We start from the raw sequence: 11,042 nt of genomic DNA on the forward strand, positions 1-11,042 counted from the left end.
AAGAATATTGCAGTAAGAGCTAAGAATATGAGATCGTTTACTACTGTTCTCAGAGATTTGTAAGTATTAACCCTATTAATCCTAATAAACGTATGAAGCTTTCCCCCCCAGTTTGTATGTTACAGAGAATGTAACTGACATATATAGAAGTTAAGCAAAATGTAAAAGTCACAAGTATCCTCTTAATAATTCTCATGTTGCAATCCACTCTACTTCTTGATAATGATGTCAGTGCTTTGAATAGAAGTGTGAAGTGAGGAGGCTTATATATTGCAGGAAAATATTTTGATGGTTTTAAGTTGAAGGACATATTCTTACATGGGGTCAGACAATCCTGGAAGGGGCCTGGGACAATATAATGGACAAGAAGAACAGGAATTCACCACCGAGTAATACTTGGGCATGGAAAATGATGGTTGCGAAAAGCAAAATAAATCCCTTTGAAGTGCCTCTGCCTACCAGAACTTGTCAGAAGAGCTATAGGAATGATGGATCACAATGTTAGCCTTCAGAGATAGGTAAAGTAGGTTGAGGTATCTAATGTACTCATTGCCTGCTGCCACAATGGAATATTGGTACTTAGATGTCTCAGAAGAGTTTCTTGAATTATTCTGTTGAGGGATGGGAAGAAAAGAGAAGAAAAAATAGAGGACCATTCTGTGTAAACTGAATTTCAGGAAGAATCGTCTTGTTTTCTACAGCTAAATAGTCACAAAGTCCAAGTAATAGTTTTCTTCCTTACTTTTCCCTACTTCAATTCTAATACTTCTTTTCATATGACTCAAAAGTTATTTTATTCGGAAGGACGTTGATATGACCCAACTAACCCTAACCAAGTAGTAAGCTAAAGGTTTTGAATATGTGACATGCTCTGGGAAACATAAGAACACTCGCCTTCATTTTCATTAAACAAGGGAGAAGTAATTCCAAAGGACACCATGGCTTATAGATGCCCCTTTGGGAAGGCAGCCTGGCCTTCATGAGTCGCCGGGCTCCACAAGCATTTCTGTACAAGAGAACCTTTTTCTCAAGGGGGCAGGCAGAAACAGCCCTGGGAGATTTCTTGCCTTCCTTTTCCTCCACACACACAGATACCCACCCTCATCCGCACAGCATGTATATAACTATGTTCATTGACCAAGGAGAGCATTCAGGGGTTTACATTGCCAAGCATTCAGTCCACAACTACTTGTAACACTAAGTGGACAACAGTTGCTTTATAAAACTCTCTTTGGCGTTCAGCTTCAACAGTATTGGCTCTGAAGGTGAGTGCAATAGTCATAGGTTTCATTTAAATAATTAAAATTTTTATTCGTTCAATAAGAAATTAAGAATAAAAGAAACTGTCTCATCAACATAGCTCTTGACCTCTGTGGACACTGTGGCCTCAGTAAGGGATGCACTGCAGAATGCTTTTCTGGCCACCCAAATCAGGCCACCCAGAAGTCCCCAGGGCAGTGTGGATGGTCTGCAGCAGCCAAAGCCACTGACGAAACTGTGAAAGGAAATCGGGAAGAAACCACTGGGTATTCAGGTTAGATGAGGCTCACAGTCCTATGACCATCAAAAGTGCCCCATGTGTTGAGGGGAAAGATCGTTGAGAGTGAGAGTGCCTGACTCAGGTGTGCAGCATGAATAGGATGCCAATATGAAGAGCTCTAGAAAGAGCCCTGCCATATGTTGAAAGAAAAACTATATATACTCCAAATCAAAAAATTAAATAACTGAAAACCTACCAACACTTCATTCTTACCTAATGAAAATAGTTACTTAGCCCTGATGTGTGATCAAACACTTTTGAGTACTTTATAGATATCATTTCTTTTAATCTCACAACACAGGTGCATTACAGGAACAGTTATTTCCATTTTTCAAATGAAAAAACAGAGTCAGAGAGATTAAGTGTCATGTGCAAGTTAAAACAACTGGCTAGTGGGAGGGACGTTGAGTTTTCTCTCTCCATCTCCATGAGTCTACAGTCAGCAGACATTGAAGCTCACACAGCATGCACAATGACGCAGGGATGGTCCCACTGAACTGTGCTTGAGACAGAAGTAAAAGAGCACAAATGCTTCTCAGTGCTTGGCACTGTTCCTCAGACCAGTGTAAGTTCAAGGGTGACAAGGAACATTGTCAAGAATCTGAAAAGTGTGCCATAGGTGGAATGGCCAAGGGAACTATGGATGCTCAACTTTAGAAAAGGAAAGGCAGTAGAGGCATGTTAGCTATATATGAATATTTCGAATTTTTTTTTTATAGAAAGGAAATTGTTTGTGCCCTTTATACCATTAAACTTCTGAAGGATCATTGATAAGATTAAAAAATTTTTTTTAATGATAGAGCTAACAGCAATGTCAGTAAGCTGCCTGTCACTGAGTAATTTAAGTACACTTAATGAAGATCAGTCAAAGAAGAAATAGACCCATTCTTTTATGAGCTGCAGGACTCGACTATCGATTCACTGTACCTCACATTCATTCATTCGAACTAAGTTCTACCATTGGAAATACTAAATGCTTTCTTATCTACAGTAAAACAAAAAAAAATGTTTAAGATACTAAGACATTTTGAAGATATTTGGTACCAGTATTTATCACTCATGGTAAACATTTAAGACCTTATGAACTAAAATAACGTTGTTAGCAGAAAATGTGTTTCTATAAAAATTAGAATCACTAACAGTTGAGTAGAAATCTTTCTTATTAACATGACTGTTAAAAGCACAAAACTTGCAAGGAACCACATATAGGAAGATATATTTAGAAAAATAATCAGAGACATTATGAAGCTCCATGAATACCATGCTATGAAATTTGACATAGAATCCATCCAGCATTTCAGATATGATAATTTCTCAGGAGACTAGGAAATACTTTATTGATAATATTAAGTGAAAGTATAAATTAAGAAAATGGAATATATAATATCACAAATATCTAAATACTACTTATGCTTCAGTATTAAAAAACATGAAAATGGAATAAGTATTATATGAATATAGATTGTGAGGCATTGTTAAAGTAAAAGGTTTGTAGGTGAATCTTTACATACTATATTTGTTTCCAAATATAATATGTAAATCTGTAGAATTTGCCTGTAAGGATTGTTATTTAGTTGAAGTTCCTGGAAAGAAAAGTGTATATAAGTGAAATTTTCAGGTCACTAAAGTCCCAAATAAAAATATTTTATAATATTTTAAAGAAATATTTTAAAATTATTTTCATTTTTCTATTTTCTCATTCTGATAGGTATACTTTTCTCATTTTTACTGAATCTTTAGTATACTTTTCTCATTTTTACTGAATCTTGAAATCGTTGTATTACACTGCAGTGATTTCTCTGTGTCTTCCCATATTATCATTAATTTTACTTTCTCATGACTGTCTCAAAACACAGGAACATTTTGCCTTTGTGACAATACAGTAGCAAAACATGGAGAAGTCTAAAACAAATGGATATTCTCATTTCCTTCAACAAGAATAATGCACAGAGAAGATGGAGGTTGGAAACCACACCAGCGTGACACAGTTCATCATTTTGGGGTTAACAGAGGATCCTACACTTTGTGTCGTCTTCTTTGTGATATTTCTCGGAATCTATATTGTCACTTTAATGGGCAATGTCAGCCTAATCATGTTAATCAATAGCAGCCCTCAGCTTCACACCCCAGTGTACCTTTTCCTTTGTCATTTGGCCTTTGTGGACATCTGATTATCCTCTTCAGTCACACCTGTCATGCTCATGGGCTTCCTGAGAAAAGGTATCTCTCTGCCTATTGCTGACTGTGTGGCTCAACTCTATACTATGGTCAAATTTGGGACCACTGAGTGCTTCCTGCTGGCTTCCATGGCCTATGATCGTTATGTAGCCATCTGCTCACCACTGCTCCACTCCACTCACATGTCCCCAGAATCTGCATTCTCTTAGTGGAGATGTCCTACTTGAGTGGATGTTTGAATGGTTGGACATTTAATGACTGTTTATTGAGTCTCTCTTTTTGTGGACCAAATCAGGTAGATCGCTTTTTCTGTGATTTCTCTCCTTTGTTGAAACTTTCCTGCTCGGATATCTCCATTATTGAAATCATCCCTTCCATCTCTTCGGGATCCATCATTGTGGTCACAGTGTTTGTCATATCTCTCTCTTACATCTGCATCCTCATCACAGTCCTGAAGATGCGCTCCGCTGAAGGGAGACACAAAGCCTTCTCCACCTGCCACCTCACTGCCGTTACTCTCTACTATGGAACGATCGCTACTCATCTGACCAGAACAGAGTGGTATCTCTGTTCTACACAGTGGTGATCCCCGTGTTGAACCCTCTCATCTACAGTCTGAGGAACAGAGATGTAAAGGAAGCCCTGAGAAAGGCAACTGTCAGATTACATTTGTAGAATCCATTCTTATTCGATGAACTATAAAGTTTTGGTTTACCTGTATCACACTTAGGACCTACCTAATAGGTATGCTATGTAACTGATTGCTTGAATTAAATTTATGCCTCCTCTCTCATTTATATTCACTAGTAAACCAAATATTGATACTGTAGTTGTTACTATTCTAAATACCCATAGGTTGCAAGTACTTTTTCTCATTTAATTAATATGGCAAACAATAATTTGCACTCACTATTACGTATATTAACTGGGTTATTCCTCTCCAAAACCCTATGAAGTAGTACCGTTATTTCTATTTTACAAAAAGTCATTTGGGGCACAGAGACATTAAGTACATTGCTGCAAGTCATGCAGCTAGGATATGGTGGCACCAGAGTTTGTATCCAGAAAGTCTACATATAAAACCACTATGCTTCTCTATTTTTATTCCCAGCAATCCCATAATGGTGGAATTATTAATTTCCCTCAATTTACAGATTAGAATTCTGTGTCTTAACGAAATTTAATAGTTTATCTGAAGAGATGTGGACTCAAGTCCTCTGATTCTAGGAATCAAATTATTTGGTTCCAAGCATTTAATATGGACTGTAATGTCTAAATCAGTCTAATGACTTCAGCACTGTTCTTCACCAAGAAGGTTTGAGCAGAGCAATGATGCCTAAGTTGTTACTTTGTATCAGTCTTTTGAACAAATTCTACTCCCAATATCTGGGCTGTGAAGACATGTGAAAACAGGCATGAGGATGGGAAAACTGCTGATTCCCATCTCTTAGGATGTCAGGTCTGGGCACCACAGTCACGTGATTTGATAGAAGTCTATCCATATTTGAACAAATAATAAAAATATAGTCCTATTTGGCATAATGTAGACATATTTGTAGGAATTATAAAGGGTACCTTTTAATTCTTAGCATTGAAATTAATTTGTTAACAATCATAGTTCCTTAGTCTGCATTTATAAGGAAATTAGAACCCATTAAAAGAACTAGAAATATTGTCAGAGATTGCACTAAATATGTTTCTTGTATAACAGTCTACCCTCATTTACTTCATCACCATGAGACTAGAAAGAGTGCAGAGGTTTCCTATAGTCTGACATTCCCAGACCGAAGAACAGCTGTTGAGAGCAGCCGAAAGCAAGACTTAGAGTATAAAAGTCCACGTCTCAGTGTAATGAGATGAAAGAAGTGATGATTCGGAGATATATGATGTGATAAAATGGAAAATATTTATAATATACTGCTAAGTAAAAATGCAGTGTATCTATAATATTGCAAATTTTAAGTGGAAAATACATAACATAGATCAAAAGTTAACACAGATAAATTTAAAAATATGAAATGATTTATATGATGGGTAAAGGATAACCCTACTCAGAACCAAATATGTGCTATTTCCCTCCCTGCACCAACCAATTGGAAAACCACTATTTTCTAAATATGTGGACATCAGTTTGGTGTCCAATTTTAAGAATTCATTTGTGATACTAATTTGAGACAGTGTCAGACTTACAGGTTTAAGGGCTCAGTTCCACAAGACTGTCCTCACTTCAGACACAAATTGTAAGTGATGGGTCCCCAGGGTATGCACACTTCTGTCCAGCTGGCTATAAAGTTAGGGATTAGCCCACAACTCTCTCCCATGTTTGAGTACTATAACCATCTCCCAGTTTCAATAATTTGCTGGAATGGCTCACAAAATGCATGGAAACATTTACTTACATTTACCAGGTAATTATAAAAAGATATCAGAAAGGATACAAATTAGTAGCCAAGTGAAGAAACATAACTTGAGATCTGGAATGGCTCCCAGGGCAGGAGCTTATGTCACATGATACTGGAGTCACCATCCATCTGACACTTGGATGTGTTCACCAACCTGGAAGCTCTCCACACCATTGTTTAAGGATTTTTATGGAGGCTACCTGACTGGCATTAAGTCAATGTCCAACCCTGTCTCTTCCTTGTAGAACAAGTGGGCAGACAGAAAATTACCAGCTTCTAATCATGGCTTGGTCTTTCTGGTGACCAGCCCCCATCCTGAAGCTATCCAGGAACCCAACAACAGTTGCTTCATTAAAACAAATCATGCTTTTGCCATTGGTATTTTGATAGGGATGCATTGAATCTATAGATTGCTTTGGGTAGCATGGCCATTTTAACAATGTTGATTTTTCCTACCTATGAGCACGGTATGTGCTTCCATCTATTTGTATCTTCTTCAATTTCTTTTTTCAATGACATAATTTTCTGAGAACTGGTCTTTTACCTCCTTGGTTAATTTGATTCCCAAGAATTTTATTCTTTTTGATACAATTGTAAGTGGGATTGCTTTCTTAATTTCTCTTTCTGAAAGTTCATCATTGGTGTATAAAAATATCACTGACTTCTGAATATTAATTTTGTATCCTGCTACTTTATTGAATTCATTGGCCAGTTCTAACAGGTTTTTTAGTGGAATCTCTAGAGTTCTCTACATATAGTATCATGTTATCAGCAAATAACGAGAGTTTTACTTCTTCTTTTCCAATTTGCATGCCTTTTATTACTCTTTTTTATCTTATCACTGTGGCTAAGACCTCCAACACAGTGTTGAAGAGAAATAGTGAAGGTGGTCATCCTTGTCTCTTTCCTGATCTTAAGGAAAATGCTTTTACCCTTTCCCCATTGAGTATGATGTTAGCTGTTGGTTTGTCATATATTGCCTTTGTTATGTTGAGGTATGTTCTTTGTATTCCCACTTTGTTGAGAGTTTTTATCATAAATGGATGCTGGATTTTTTCCAACACTTTTTCTACATCTATTGATATGATCATATGGTTTTCATCTTTCGATTTGTTAATGTGATGTATCACATTAATTGATTTATGGATATTATACCAACCTTGCATTCCAGGAATAAATCCAACTTGATCATGGTGTATGATATTTTTAATGTATTGCTGAATTCAGTTTGCTAATATTTTGTTGAGGATTTCTCCATCAATGTTCATAAGAGATAGTTCTCTATAGTTTTCTTTTTTTGTAATGTCTTTGTCTGGTTTTGGAATCAAGGTAATGGTGGCATCATAAAAAGAATTGGGGAGCTTTCCCTCTTCTTGAACTTTTTGCAAGAGTTGAACAGATATTTTTCCAAAGAGGAAATACAGATGGCCTATAGACATGAAAAGATGCTCAAGGTTACTAGACATCAGAGAAATGAAAATTAAAACCACAGTGAGATATCACCTCACACCTGTCAGAATGGTGATCATCAATAAATTAAAGAACAACAAGTATTGGCGAGGACGTGGGGAAAAGGGAACTGTCATACACTGTTGGTGGGATTACAAATTGGTTGGTACAGCCACTGTGGAAAACAGGCTGGAGGTATCTCAAAAAATTAAAAATGGATATACTTCTTGATCTAGCATTTGCATTTCTGGGTATTTACCCAAAGAAAACCAAAACAATAATTTCTAAAGATCTATGCACCCCTATGTTCATGGCAGCACAGCTTACAATAGCCAAGATATTGAAGCAACTAAATGCCCATCAACAGACAATTGGATAAAGAACTTATGGTTCATATATACAATGGAATATTAGTCAGCCATTCAAAAAATGAAATCTGCCATTTGTAACAACATGGATGGACCTAGAGGTTATTATGCTGAGTGAAATGTCAGACAGAAAAAGATAAATACCATATGATTTTACTTATATGCAGAATCTAAGGAACAAACAGAACAAACTGATCAAGAACAAGCATAAATATAGAGAACAATCTGGTAACAGCTAGGGGTGGGAATTGCACGAGTGGGAGAATGGGATGAAGGGTTAAAGAAGTACAAATTAGTAGTTGATTGATGGTCACAGGGATGGGGAGCATGGCCTAGGGAATGTAGTTAGCATTAATGTAATGGCTGGGTGGGAAGCCAGAGAAAAGAAAGAGCAATCAGGGGGTTTGTTTTATAACCTATATAAAAGTCTAACCACTGTACTGTATACTTAAAAGTAATAAAACAAAATTTACAGATATATAGATCGGAAAAAAAATGCTGCTGTCACTCAGGAAATTGCAGGTGTTGTGTAGCTTTGTGTCAGGAACGGGGCAACGATCAAACATTAGAACGAAAGATGCTCCTAGTGCCCCTGTTACTCAGGAAATAACAAGGGTTTTTGGGAGATTTGTGTCAGGAACTGGAGGCATAGACTGAAGATACATTTCTGTATGTCACAGTCCATCCATTGGTGTGTGGCTGTGGATACATCATAGAAAAATAATCATAAAAGTCCAAAGATACTTGCTCATAACCAGAATCCCATACAGTGGACCATTAGCCCGTCATCAAGTCATATGAAAATCTCCCCCATGTAGAGCCTATTCAGGTTTGCGGGCTTCCATTTGACACTGTTGGCTTCTAAAGGCAAGAGTGATCTCAGCAATATATGGCTTCACCTTTCCAGGAATCGAGTATGATTACCTAAGAGATAATATCATCTCTTGCTCTGAGTCTCTTTTGAGGTGTTACTGTAATACTGTATTTTTGATAAAGAACATTTCCAACTGTTCTATAAGAATTCCAGGTGCATCCTGATTCCCATGACATCTCAGAGCTTTAGTTACATGAATTCTACTGCAGTCCAAAATATAAAGGCTAGTATCCTTCCGACACTGTAGACCCATACTTCAGAGGTCAGAGTGTTCATAGGTCTTCTGTATTTTGCCTCAAGTATCATTTGAGCTTTGCCCATTGGGAAATAATTTGAGTCAAAGACCATTGACCAACATTAACTACCGTATCTATTTAGATTTATATATACTTCCTGTCGTGCTTTCAATAGTTCATGAGATGATGTGAGAGGGGGCCTCAAACATTGAAAATTTTCTTTCATTGTGACCTCAGTGTGTATGATGAATTTTAATTCTGGCCTTAAAGTCATTTTACAGATAGATACTGGATAGTCATTTATTTCATAAATATTTGTTGAACTTTTATTATATTCTAGGAACTGAGTAAGCATTGAAGATATGTTGATGAGTAGAACAGAGTTCTAATGCAGTTTAGATTTTCGTGAGGGAAATACTAGGGCATAAATAAAGATTATAACTACAGAACATGATAAATGGTGTGGGAGAAAGTCAATTGGGTTGATGTGGCTTATAAAGAGTAACTGTGACGATGTGAGTGGTGTTACCTTAGAGTGACAAGCACGTCCAATTGGAGTAGGTGATAGTTGAGTAGAAAGTTGAAAGATGAAAAAGACCCATTGATACGGAGAGTGAGAGAAAAGCTGCTAGACAAATCGAAAAGTGCCAAATCCTGATGACGTCAAGAAATAAAGAGACAATGGTGACCCAGGAAGAGAGAAGTACTCAGAAAGGCTTAGATCATGGGGAGCTTCATAGAACATGGAAAAGTGCTTGACTTTTATCCCTACCATTGAATGGTGGTTTTAGTAGGTCTAATCTAATGTGAGTAGTTTTTTAAAGATCGTTCTGGTTGTATGAAAAATTAATAAACAGAAGAGTGGGAGCAGGGGACCAATGAAGTTAATATTCAAGATCTGTGATGATGGTACATTGGACTAGTTCAGTTTTAGTGTAGTTAGAGAGAAATTAACCTGTTCAAGAAATAGTTTAAGTAAGAGACCAAAAAGGACTTTGCCGGTGGATTAGTGTGGGAAGTTAAAAATTAAAGAAGGTGAGGAACCCTCAGCAATTTTTGGCTTGTAGTATTTGGTGGATGTAGATAGTGCGTCATTTATTAAGAGAGAAAAAGTGATTTTCATGTTATCTATTGCTGCAGAACTAGTCACTCTAAATTTAATTGGCCTTAACAAAACTATTATATTACATTATATTTGTGAGTCAGAAATTCATCTTCGATTTGGCACATTCCTTGTTCACATATACTAAGCAGGAGTCACTTACTGATATTCAGGTGGTATCTGGGCATATCTAGAGTCCATGATGGTTTCACTCAAATGCCTGGCACTTTGGCAGGGGTAGCTTGAAAGGTTTTCCATGGAGTCCTAAGAATCTTTCCATATGGTCTTACCTGCATAGTAGTTGAATTTCTCACATTGGCTCTCACTCCAATAGCAAGTATCCCAATAGACTATAAAGGAATCTGCAGTGTTTTTTATGACCTAGCCTCAGGAGACCCAGAATATTTATTTATCCTGTCTTCTCTTGGTGAAACAAATCACTAAAACCAGTCCAGATTTAAGGAGATGGAAATTAGATCACACCTTTCACTGAGAAAAATAACAAAGATTCTTCAGTCATCTCCAATGTTCCATAATTCCTCTGACCACAATACTTCCATATTTCCCACCTGCCTGAATACATTCATACCCTTCTACATTTCCCTAAAACATTATGCCATCATAGCATCAGCTTTGGCTCTGTCATCCTGAGATTTAGATCAAATTCAGGCATTGGTGATGTCCTTGGGCTCACTCAAATACAGTCCCTCTATTTTGAAAACCTAGGAACTAAATACACAAGGTGTATGTCCCTTATACACCTATCAGGCACTGTTGATACATGAGTAGAAAAACTTTAGTAAATACTCCTGTTCATAAAGGGGAATACAGGAGTCACATAGCAGCAACACAGGCCTATAGAAATTAAAAAATCCAGTGAGACACCTGTTGCC

At 37.0% G+C, this 11,042-nt stretch overlaps 1 pseudogene; it reads left to right on the forward strand.

Annotated features, from left to right (window-relative positions):
* Positions 1-3,495: 3,495 nt before the first annotated feature.
* On the forward strand, positions 3,496-4,393 carry LOC120614593 (olfactory receptor 491-like; annotated as a pseudogene).
* Positions 4,394-11,042: the final 6,649 nt, after the last annotated feature.

The sequence above is a fragment of the Pteropus medius genome, unplaced genomic scaffold (assembly GCF_902729225.1).
Source record: "Pteropus medius unplaced genomic scaffold, Ma_sr-lr_union100, whole genome shotgun sequence".
Classification (NCBI taxonomy): Eukaryota; Metazoa; Chordata; class Mammalia; order Chiroptera; family Pteropodidae; genus Pteropus; species Pteropus medius.